General features: G+C 32.7%; 1 long non-coding RNA gene across 1 annotated transcript; it reads left to right on the forward strand.

Moving 5' to 3' along the window:
* The first annotated feature begins 8775 nt into the window (after nt 1–8775).
* Nucleotides 8776–11140, forward strand: LOC126883974 (uncharacterized). Its single transcript, XR_007697790.1, has 2 exons — nt 8776–9124; nt 10959–11140. It is a non-coding gene; the product is annotated as an uncharacterized LOC126883974 (long non-coding RNA).
* The last annotated feature ends 1121 nt before the right edge of the window (nt 11141–12261 follow it).

Genomic DNA, 12261 nt, shown 5'->3' on the forward strand with positions numbered 1-12261 from the left:
AAACACCAATTTTGGTTTATTGGGTTTTTTTAAAGGGTATACTGATTCCAAATTTTTTAATAAACAGTAACAATAAACAGTAACAAACAATTTTCGTTGTTATTAAATATTTTTTTATTTTTATAAATATTTTATTTCCATTGTTCATTTTCATATATGGACCATCTAAAGGTCACTGATGAGTTATTCTCAACATCGTGATTAAATTCTAGCAAATCCGTAAAACTATTGTAGAAGTTGATTTGTACTCCTGGGAAATAAGGCAAAAATATACCATGTTCAAGACACTTGACCAGCTAGGTACAAATGGGTTTTTAAGTACCTACTATATTATCTAATACATTAAAAATGCCCGTCACAGTTCGGACAAGAATTTTATTTATTAAGAAATAAGGGTCAAAGATGGCAATTGTTCCGTTTAAATCGCTACAGATAAAAATAGGGTAATTAAATATCTTATTTTGAATATCAATCTTTTAGTAGATGAGCAAATGTTTAAAATGGCAGTTTTTAAAAAAATTGGTCGGATCATTTGTTGCTTCGAAAATTGCAAAATAAGGCTAAAATTTTGAAAATGAAAATTTGCTATAACTTTTGCAAAAATGAACATACGACTTTGATTTTGCATGAAAAGTTGAGTCAAACAGTCCGTATAATGCACAAAAAAAGTCAAGATGATATTTGTCAATTGGTTACACAATTACAAATTATTCAATTTGTTTATTCCAGAGAACTTTTATTTTGTAATGTTATTGCTCAGAAAATGATAATGATATAGCGATTTTGCGGGTACCACATGAAAGAAGAAGACTTATGTTTTCAACATATTTAATTAATAATAAACAAAGGTCATTTTTATCATCGAAAAAACATTTCACTAAAGTAGAGTTATTTTGGATAACTTTGTTAATATTAACTGTATACTACATTTACTTTGTTATTTGTAAAGCAGATATCTTTACTCAAATTATCACAAAAAAAATTTCGCCTGGATCAATTAAGGTCAAAGTTAGCCAATTGTTTTATTTAATTCACACCTACTTTGCTTATAACAACTAAACAATCTAACTAGCGCCATTTTTAAGTTCAAGGTATCTATATAGTTTATGTGTAAAAGGTTGAGTAAACTTTAAGCTTTAATAGAGCGGTTAATGAAGCTTTAAAAATAAAGTTCTAACGAAATCGGCTCTGGGTCGGTGGAGGGGAATTATTAAAGTCCGTGTACTCAAAAAATAAAATTGATTCTTCAAAGATATGCTGCGATTGTTGATGGATTTTGATCATTATTTTTTTAATTTGTATGTACTCATAGTCTTGTAGAGTACATTATGTAAATATATTCCCACCTAACATTGCATAATGTTAAGGGGGAACCCTCCTTATCACTCAGTAATATGAACAATAGATTACGATCGATTCTCACCTACCTAATATAGATATATATTGTTGTAGAATTGTTTTTTTTAAAGAAATTTAAAAAAAAAATTAAATTTATATCAATAGACGATAAGGGGCCGTCCATTAATCACGTGAGGTTTTTTTTAGCATTTTTTAACCCCCCTCCCCCTTGGTGATACATTTTGAGGTTTAAGACCACGTATATCACGTGGATTGAGACATTTCGTGATTTTTTATAGACCCCCTCCCCCCTTTCGAGCCTCACGTGATTAATGTACGGCCCCTAAGACCATAGTTTTTCATCACCCTGTATATGACCAAAATTGTATAGAATTTAATTTTGCTATTAAACAAGTGTTTCGGAAAAATGAAAACGATTAGTGATAATGATTCGACGAAATGGACGGGACATTAACACACAATTCGGTGATTAGAAAGTGGACAGAGCGTTGACGGGAACAATGACGTTTTTAAGATCTTTCGGGGAAGGTTTTTAATTTGGTAAACAAATTGTATTAGTTTTTAGATGTAAAAGTAGAAAGTAGAAAAGAACTAATTATGATATTTCTTGAAATTTGACAAATTGGAAAAGTTATGTGGAAGAATATTTGGTTTCTCAAGAAATAAATGGTTTGAGAGAGGTTGTTGTTGATTGGATGGAAAATATCGGGAGTAGGGAAAATGATTGTTGGAGTCTGAATTTGAGAGAGAAATAAGGGGACTGTGTAATGAATATCGATAGAAGGCAGTCGAGTTTTTAAAAGTGTGTAATAAGTGTAGAGTGGTTTGATCAGCCTTTGCGAGCAGAATCAAGTTGAAATCAAATTGTCGACCGGCTGAAGAGTTAATTTTCCTGGTTCGAGGGAGATTCCTTTGTTTTGTCTAGAACGATTAGGTGATTATTATCCTTTTGTGCACAAGATATCGAGCAAGGAAAACTGAGTAATAGAATTCGAGCAAGTCCTGTGTATTTTTCTTAGAAGTAGTTTTGACGAGAGGGACTTTTTCGCAACATCCAGAGAGTACGTGTTGGGAGAATCAAGGACGGAGCAATCCAGAAAACGAGGGAGTGAAGAAACAAAAGGTTTGTCAAATCATTTGTCGGAATGGAGAAACGTTGTTTATATCAAAACCATATGTGCTTATTTCTTTATTGAACATTTTTTTACGCAGTTAGTCATTTCAAATTTGAGAAATCAATTCAAAAGAAGAAAAGTAAAATTCATTCAATTTAGTATGAGTAAATAAGAAATTAATTAAATATTTTTTTTTTGTCAAAACAAGGAGATATCAGAGTTAGAGTTTAATTTATTAAGTTAGAGATTGTTGCAACAAAGTTAAATTTTAGTATTTTTTGAATCATATGTACACGGCTTATTTGATAAAAACAATAGATTACTTTTATATGATTTTGAGTGTTTTCAATTTCCCTGTTTTCACCCTGGAAGAAGTCAGCAACTAGAAATAGTAGAAGCCACAGATCACAGGTATTGTATCAAATACAAAATTAGCCCTGAGAATAAAATTGATTGGAAGATTTAATTTAAATTTAGTTGTGTTTTTACATAGGCAGTAAATAAAATAATTGAATAATCAATTAAATTAAGAATTTGCTAGTCAATCTAAATAAATAGGAAAAGTAGAGCATAACAATATATTTTCAAAAAAATCGGACAATCCGTCTCGGAGGATTATGGCAACTAACAAGGTGACAGGAGAATTTTATAGATGTAAATATATATATGGCTATTAAAAATACGGGTCGGTAATAGAAGGGTAAAAATGAAGGGTAGTATGTATTTTGTATCTATTAAGGTAGACAAATTATGTCCTAAAAGGTAAAAAAAACTCAGATGGGCAACCCTCCTCGTCAATTAAAGGTATGAAAAATAGAGTACATACAACCTATTCTCAGCCCTACAGGATATACGTGTAAAATTTCATACAAATCGGTGAAGCCGTTTAAGAGGAGTATGGTAACTAACATTTTGACAGGAGAATTTTATATGTTATAGAGGTAGCTGTGAATTAATTAAAAAAAGTGGTTAACTTTGACCGTAACTAACCTAGGCGATTTTTTTTTTGAAAATTCGTGTTAAAATATCAGATTTTCTAATACCAAAGTATATTTAGTCTACAGTCAATATTAACAAAATAATTCAAATTATTTATAAGCCAAAAGTGACTTTACTTTAGTAAAATATTTTTGGAGTGGTCAAAATGACTTTTTACTGGTTTTTTTTTAAATACGTTGAAAACATAAGTATTCTTCTTTCATGTGATTTCCGCAGAATTGCTGTATCATTATTACTTTCTGAGCAATAATATTGCAAAAAAAAGTTCTGTGGGATAAACAAATTTAATAAAATTTAAACTAATTAACGAATCATCGTGAAATTGTTTGTGTATTATATATGCTATTTAACTCAACTTTTCGTGCAATATTAAAGCCTTAAGTTTATTTTCGGAAAAGTTATAGTAAATTTTCCATTTCCAAATTATTAGTTTTATTTTGCCATTTCCGAAGCAACAAATGATCGAACCAAAATTCAAAAACTGTCATTTTAAACCTTTGCTCATTTACTAAGAGGTGAATGTACCAAATAAAATATTTGATAGCCCTATTTTTACCCTTAGCGATATAAACGAAAATATTGCCTTTTTGACCCTTATTTAAATCTAGTTATTAACAAATTTACTATGTATTTCTATTTAAATTATAAACTATTTAAATCTAGTTAATAACTAAAATTCCTTTTTTTTATTTATAATGTATTAGGTATATAGTTACCCAACTCGTAACTTTTAATGACAAAAATTTTCAAATCAAAATATACACCGGCCAATTCGTAACTTTTCTATTAGCTGGCCTGAAAACTCGAAATTTTCTTCAGGTGAATTCGAAACCATTGATTAATAGTCCAGGGTTATAAGGATTTTCTCGGGACACTCAAAGATCCAGGTAGCTGACTACTTTTTTAGTTATTGTAGACCTATAGGAAGAAAACCTACCTGTTTCTTGCCTAGAGTTTGCGTCCGTTTTTTAATTATTAACAGTTTATTGCAAAAATCGCGATTTTTTCGATTTTTTGCACCCTATTCAAAAGCTATACAATTGACATAAAACTACAAAATTTAATTTTTTTAGAACATTGAAAAACCTTCAAAATACCGATTTTTGAAAGTTAAAAAGTTAATTTGTTGCTTCACAAATTGCACAATAAATGAAAATCGATATTTGTTAATAACTTTTACTAAATTTAACTTAAAATTTTAAGGTTTCACCCAAAGTTGGTTATTTTGGTACTTAATAAACCCTCAAAATTTGAGACCGATCCATTAATTAGTTTAAAAGTTATTCTATTTGTTTATCCCAGAGACATTTATTTTGCCATAACATAAGACAGAAAATAATAAACATTGGGCAATTCTGAGTATGCCAAACGAAAGTAGAAGTCTGAGAGTATCAAAATATATTAAAAAAAGATAATCAAAAATCCTAATTAGACAAGGCGGAAACGGCGGGTTCGTTGGGAAAAATATTCCCATGAGATATTTTTGCATAATCACATTCGTGAGACATCCCAGAATAAGGTTCAAGAAGTCGCCCACGAGAAAAGAGGGCTAATTTTTTTTTAACAATTTTTTTTTAATCAAATTGCAAAAATCAATATTTTGGCCCGGACTATTTTTTTTAGGTTTTTTGGACCATTCTGGACAAAAAAGGTCTCTTATAATTTTTCTCTAAAGTTGATCTTTTTCGAGTTATAAGCAAGTTAAAATTTGAAAAACGCGAAAATGGCCATTTTTAAGGCTTAATAACTCGGTCAAAAATTATTATTTTGAAAGTCAGAAAGTGACTAAATCAAAGTTTAAAGTCGCCGTTACATGATCCTGAAGAAATCTGTGTCATTAATTTACTACTAAGCTGTTATTTTTAATTAATAACAATGAGTGGTTATTTATATTACATAAATAAAATTTATATTACATAAACGCATTTTTGTCAAAACATTATTGGATAATTTTGAGAGATAAATTGGAAACAACATATTTATTAAAAAAAAAAATTCACATATTGGGTAGTTATTAATAGTTTAAGGCCGGCCATTGGTAATGTTACAAGTATAGGCGATCCCATCACCTTTATAAAGTACACCACTCATAATCTAGAGCATATATGTATACCGAAAAATGCTTAACCTACTAACAATATATCTCGCTAATTACAGCCATATTTTTGCTACCCTACCTGTTGTGTATTGTTTATAAAAAAATGTGAAAGTTTTGCTTTTTTCTCAATAAATATAAGAGCGTTTATATCTAAATTACTCAAGTATTTAAATGAATTTCATGATAAAAGTCCGTTTAGCACTAGCCTATATGTAACGGAAGGATGTAACGTTAAAAAAATGTGAATTAATAAAGTACTTTTTGCGTGGTGTACTTTTAAAATAAATTTCTGGAATTAATAGAAATTGGCATGTGAAACGTAAATCTTGTACATATAATACACAAAAAGTATAGGAATCTGTAAGAATCTAAGCTCTGTTAATGTAGCAATTATGTATAAGATGGCGCTACGAAAAAAATTAAATAAACATCAAAAATTCAGGAGCGTAATGGCCCGTTTGAAACTTTCCTTAGGAAATTTCGGTACTTGACAAATATGAGTTTATTAGGGGTCCGGACAAATAATCCCGGACAAAAAATCCCCACAAATTATCCCCGGACAAAAAATCCAAGGACAAAAAATCCCCACAAATAATCCTCACAAATAATCCCCACAAATAATCCCCGGACAAATAATCCCCACAAAAAATCCCGGACAGATAATCCCCACAATTTTTTTTTGACAAAATATCCCCGCAAAAAATCCCGGACAAAAAATCCCCAAGAAATATTTTTGCCGAATAAAGTTGTCAAATGAATGCTTATAATCCAAGGATGGTACTAAAGATGAGAAATTTAGACTGTCTGTCCGTCGGTACGTCCGACCGCGCATATAACTAATCCGTCATTATGCCAGGTAGAATGACACATGAGGGGTCGAATGAACGGTTATAATCCAACGATGGTACTACAGATGAGCAATTTGGTCCGTCGGTCTGCTTGACCACGAATATAACTCCTCCATCACTGTACCAGGTAGAATGACAAATAAGGTGTCGAATGAAAGCTTATAATCCAAGGATGGTACTAAAGATGAGAAATTAGACCAAGGCTGTCTGTCCATCGGTCCGTCCGACCGCGAATGTAACTACTCCGTCAATATGCCAGGTAGAATGACAAATGAGGTGTCGAATGAATGGTTATAATCCAACGATGGTACTAAAGATGAGAAATTTGATCCGTCGGTGTGCCTGACTGCGAATATAACTCCTCCGTCACTGTACCAGGTAGAATGACAAATGAGGCTTTATATAAATATAAGCTTTCATTCGACACCTCATTTGTCATTCAACCTGGTATAGTGACGGAAGAGTTATATTCGCGGTCGGACGGACCGACGGACAGACAGCCTTGGTCAAATTGCTCATCTTTAGTACCATCCTTGGATTATAAGCTTTCATTCGACACCTCATTTGTCATTCTACCTGGTACAGTAACGGAGGAGTTATATTCGCGATCAGGCAGACCGACGGACCAAATTGCTCATCTTTAGTACCATCGTTAGATTATAATCGTTCATTCGAAACCTCATTTGTCATTTTCCCTGGCATAATGACGGAGAGAAGTTACATTTGCGGTCGGACGGACAGATGGACAGGCAGCCTTGGTCAAATTTCTCATCTTTAGTAACATCCTTGGTTATAAGCTTTCATTCGACACCTTATTGGTCATTCTACCTGGTACAGTGACGGAGGAGTTATATTCGCGGTCAGGCAGACCGACGGACCAAATTGCTCAACTTTAGTACCATCGTTTGATTATAATCGTTCATTTGAAACCTCATTTGTCATTTTCCCTGGCATAATGACGGAGAAGTTACATTCGCGGTCGGACGGACAAATGGACCGACAGCCTTGGTCAAATTTTTCATCTTTAGTACCATCCTCGGTTATAAGCTTTCATTCGACACCTCATTCGCTATTCTACCTGGTACAGTGACGGAGGAGTTATATTCGCGGTCAGGCAGACCGACGGACCAAATTGCTCATCTTTAGTACCATCCTTGGTTATAAGCTTTCATTAAATGTTCTAAACAATAATTACATTTTCATTCTAAATTAGACAATTAGACAAATTTGAGTGATATAATTGTTCTTCCCTGGTATAATTTTATAATATTGGGACATGAGAAGTAGGTAACAAACTATGATGAACCAATATGCGAAATAGATTTTTCCAATACTTTTGGTTTAGATTTTACCACGAGATACGAGCACAGTATTTATCCGAATAAAATTTTCAGCGAGACCCCGTCCTTAAACCTCCTAGAAAATGAAAAGTTCGCACCTCATATATAAAACGATTTCGAGTCATCTTAGCGAGACCGCACCTGCATACCAATCTGTACTGAAACTAAACTATCAGTTGACTATAAAGTCTGGAGTCCGCGGCTTCGCTTAGATATCTATTGCGTTATTTCTCCGATAGAGGCAGCATCTCTCGGGAAAGAATCTTTTCTCTCTGTTGCACTGCGACTTGGGGACCTCTCTTTCATACAACGGCCGGCCTTAACAGAAAATCTTTGTGTCTGCGACAGTGGTCTGTATGGAATGTGCATAATACACATTTCCCACAATCACGGTATGCTACTAACGAAAACATTGAAAGAGAGTAGAGGCGTGGGAAACATATACACTGTAATCGACACCCAAAATTACAAATTAAATGAATCATTTATACTGCAAAAAAACCATATCAGCAAGAATTCCGATCTCTGATCGATAATCACTAATGAGCCATTTGTCTTTAACAACTGGTATAAAGTACATATTTATATTTTGAAAAAATTCATACTGAAAAATATTTTTTAAAAGTTATTGAACAACAAGAACCTACAGGTCGAGCAAGTCTCGTAAATTTCACGATTGCGAGCCACGCTTCACGCAACCGTGTTTGCGTACTTGTGTTTCGAGTTGCGTGGTCGTGCGAAGGTGCGAAGTTATGTGGTTTCAAAATTAAATCAATATGGCTACTGGGTGTAAAAGATAAATCTTATTCTATCTGTTCTTAATGAGTTTTAGATAATTTTAGTTGTATTTCTTTGTAATTTTGTGTTGTACAAAGATTAATTTAACATTTTCTCTGGAAGTATTAATTTAGAAAGATAATATGCTTCATTGGTGTTGTGTTTTGAAGTGTGAAATGCAAAGTTATGTGATAAAGTCAAGATAAAGTTCACTTTTAAACTGAACTAAATAAGGTATCTGAGAGACAACAATGGTTAAATGCAATACAATGTACAGGTTTTACTAGCGAAATGAAAATTTTCCTGTCCTGTCTGCTGTAATCATTTTATATCTGGTAAGTTACAATTACAACAGTAACGATTTTTGAAGATGTTAACATTTTAATCTTATAGGAAAACCAGCCGACTTAATCGATAATAGCAATCTCCAGATTGGGTTCCTTCAATAAATATGGTCTATAAACACAATGAAATAAGTTCCCCAAAATCTAAAATGGAGTGGTATCAAAGGAGAATTAAAGGGAAAAATATTCATATTGAAATTATTTATAAGGCACTGGACTGTCTTAAATTCTACAATAATACTAGGTGGGTAAATGATTTTAGACATTTTTCATTAAGAGTAGATTAAGATTAAGTAGATTTTCATTCAGTAGATTTAAGACTTGTTTACACGGGTAGAGTAATGATGCAAGTACTTGATAGAGTAGAGTAACTCTACCTGTAAAAATGATAAGCACAGTAGAATAGCTGGTAGAGTGTATAGTTGGAGTTAAAGTAGAGTGACTAGCAACCTATGGCAAAGTAACTACTCTATGACCACCACTACTGCCAAAATGTCTACTCGGCTGCACACTCTACCCATGGAACACGCTCAATTATGGCAGAATAGAGTAGGTAGGAGAGTACATGGGGGTGCTGTCATTCTGGCTGGAATTGTGTTTTGTGTAAATAGTGAAAATGAAGTTCACCGAAGATGAAACTTTAAAACTTGTAGAGCTATAATACGGCAAATACCAGTGTTTATGGAATTTAGGTAGTGTATGCTACAGAAATAAAAGTTTGCAGCAAGCTGCGGAGGATGAAATCGTCGAAAGAATGGCAAAGGGGGCTTTGGAGTAAACGAGCTTCAGCAAAAAATTAAGAATTTAAGGTGCACTTATAATCAAGAGTGTTTAAAAATACAAAAATCGGTTTCACTATACTAGCATCAGTACTATACTTGTACTCTCCTCATGTGAATGGTATCAAGCCATTTTTGGTAGAGTACTACCACTACTCTACTCTCCTCAAAACTCTACCCATGTAAACAAGTCTTTAGAAACAGTGGAAAATGAGGTAGCTAGTAGAGTAGTAGTAGAGTAAAATATACTGGTTTAGCAAATTACTATGTTTTAAGGTAATACAGTAGCGATAAACAGGTAGCCAAAACGTGTTCCAAGATTGTCACTGTAATTTTGAATATTTTTTTGGGGGATTTGGCACACGTATTCGTAAAATAATAAAGAATGGCGGTACAGAGCCCAATTTGAAAAATATATTAATATGTGGAAATTACTCTGTAATTATACAATATTTAAAAAACGAGCCTGTACCGCCATTAAGAAGAACAAAAAAATACACTTTCTTCAAATAAACTTTTTTATCCAATGCCTAGATTTTGTGTAATTTTGGAACTACTAATGAAATAAAAAATTTTAGTAGTTCCAAAATAACACAAAATCGGATAAAAAAGTTGTATTTGAAAAAAGTGTATTTTTTTGTTCTTCTTAATGGCGGTACAAGCTCGTTTTTTTATATTGTATTTAATTACAGAGTAATTTCCACATATTAATATATTTTTCAAATTGGGCTCTGTACTGCCATTCTTTATTATATTACGAATATGTGTGCCAAATATCTTGAAAAAATATTCAAAATTACAGCCGCAATCTTGGAACACATTTTCGCTACCTGTTGATCGATACTGTTTCCTCTTAAGATAGTTTTAATAGTTATTTATGATATAAGTATTAAAAGTACAATTTTAAGACGCGCATGTGAAAGTTAACTTGAAAAAATAATTAATTATTTATATGGGAAATAAGCCACAATTAAAATGAAAAAAATAATTTTATTAATGTTTTGACTTCCACATCAGATGTCATTGTCAAAATACAAAATATTCATTATTATTAGGTTTGTTCTAGCAAACAGTCAAACTAGTCAAAAACTATCAGCAAACAGTTGGTCAGTAAAAGAACATAATACAGTCACCAGTGCGATCCCCTCTACTCGCGCTGGTCCACTATTCGCTGATGGTTTCAAACTGATGCTAGAACAAACCTATTATTATTATGCATATCATTATCTGTAAATAATATTTCTTCTGATTGTTAATTGTAAAGGATAGAAAAATTACCATTTATTTTATTTTTTTTAGAATCAGCTGAGAGAAGTGGTCTACAAAAAACCAGGAAGGAAACGGAATATGTGGCTACGAAAGGCAAAAGAAAGGTTTACAAAGCAAATGTGACACATCTTTTTGAAATATTTAGGAATATCAGTAAATTGCATTGAAAAAATGTATGAAAAGATTTTGTTCAATAAAAATGTTTATATTTATCAAGGATGTATTATTTGGTATGGCCACATATCGTCAGTGATGTAATAATACATCCTATCTGTTTTTTCATGAGTTTTGTAAGAGAGACTAAAAACTTGTCTTAGGGTCACCTCCTGTTTTCATATGATATTTTTTGACTTGTTTTGTAGTAAATTAAACTATGTATGAACTACAAAACAAGTCAAAACTTACATATGAACACAGGAGGTGACCTTAAAACATGTTTTTCCATCTCTCATACAAAACTCATGAAAAAACAGATAGGAGGTATTGTCACATCAGCAAGGATGTACAGTGATGAGTGCCCTAATAACCGGCAAAATATGGGCAACATATTTAGTTGTGAGATAAAAAGAAATGAAACTAGTCGAGCTGGGAAATTTAGCGAAATTAACCTTTAAATTTACGTTATATTGATCCCACCTTTACACATATCGGAGGAGTATGTCAACTAAAACTGTCACTGTGACAGTGGTAGTTTCCAAACTCGTCTGATACGTCTGAAGGTGGTACACAACAAGCGCGGCTCCTCCTTAGGGTCAATTGGTCAATGACCCCCCTAAAATAATCTCATAAAAATACCAATTTTATTAAAAATATCTTTTATCTAAAACTTCACTCTGAAATATAAAATTCTCTCTCAGCAGTCTGCATTGGCAAAACAAATATAATAGATATAATAACGTCGCGCCTCGCGCTATACACAAGCCCGTGGCTGGGCCGTATTTTAAATTGTCTATATACAGTTCTTATGGCTTATGGACAAATGCATGTAAAATAGAAAAGAGACGGCAGATAGCAATTTCGTGGGCGAGAGTGGGAGTGACCTTTCCGTCGTATACCTCTAGTAGAGTCGACGGCCTCACGTTTAGTTAGTTACCGTCTGCTGACCGCACTTCACGGCAGGTCTATATCGATCGCGGCGTATTTGCGTAATTTATTTTGTTTTGTTGGATTTTTTTGTGATTGTAACAAAAACAAGATGAGTGTTGTTGACGAAATAATTGCCTTAAAATCTGCTGGAACACTAAATTATGAACGGCGGCTTGAGAAAAAAGAAAGTGGTCGACCAAAACCAAACATGAATTTAAAACAAACAACAAAGGATAGGGGTAAGGAC

Source organism: Diabrotica virgifera, chromosome 4 (assembly GCF_917563875.1).
Source record: "Diabrotica virgifera virgifera chromosome 4, PGI_DIABVI_V3a".
In the NCBI taxonomy this organism is placed as follows: domain Eukaryota; kingdom Metazoa; phylum Arthropoda; class Insecta; order Coleoptera; family Chrysomelidae; genus Diabrotica; species Diabrotica virgifera.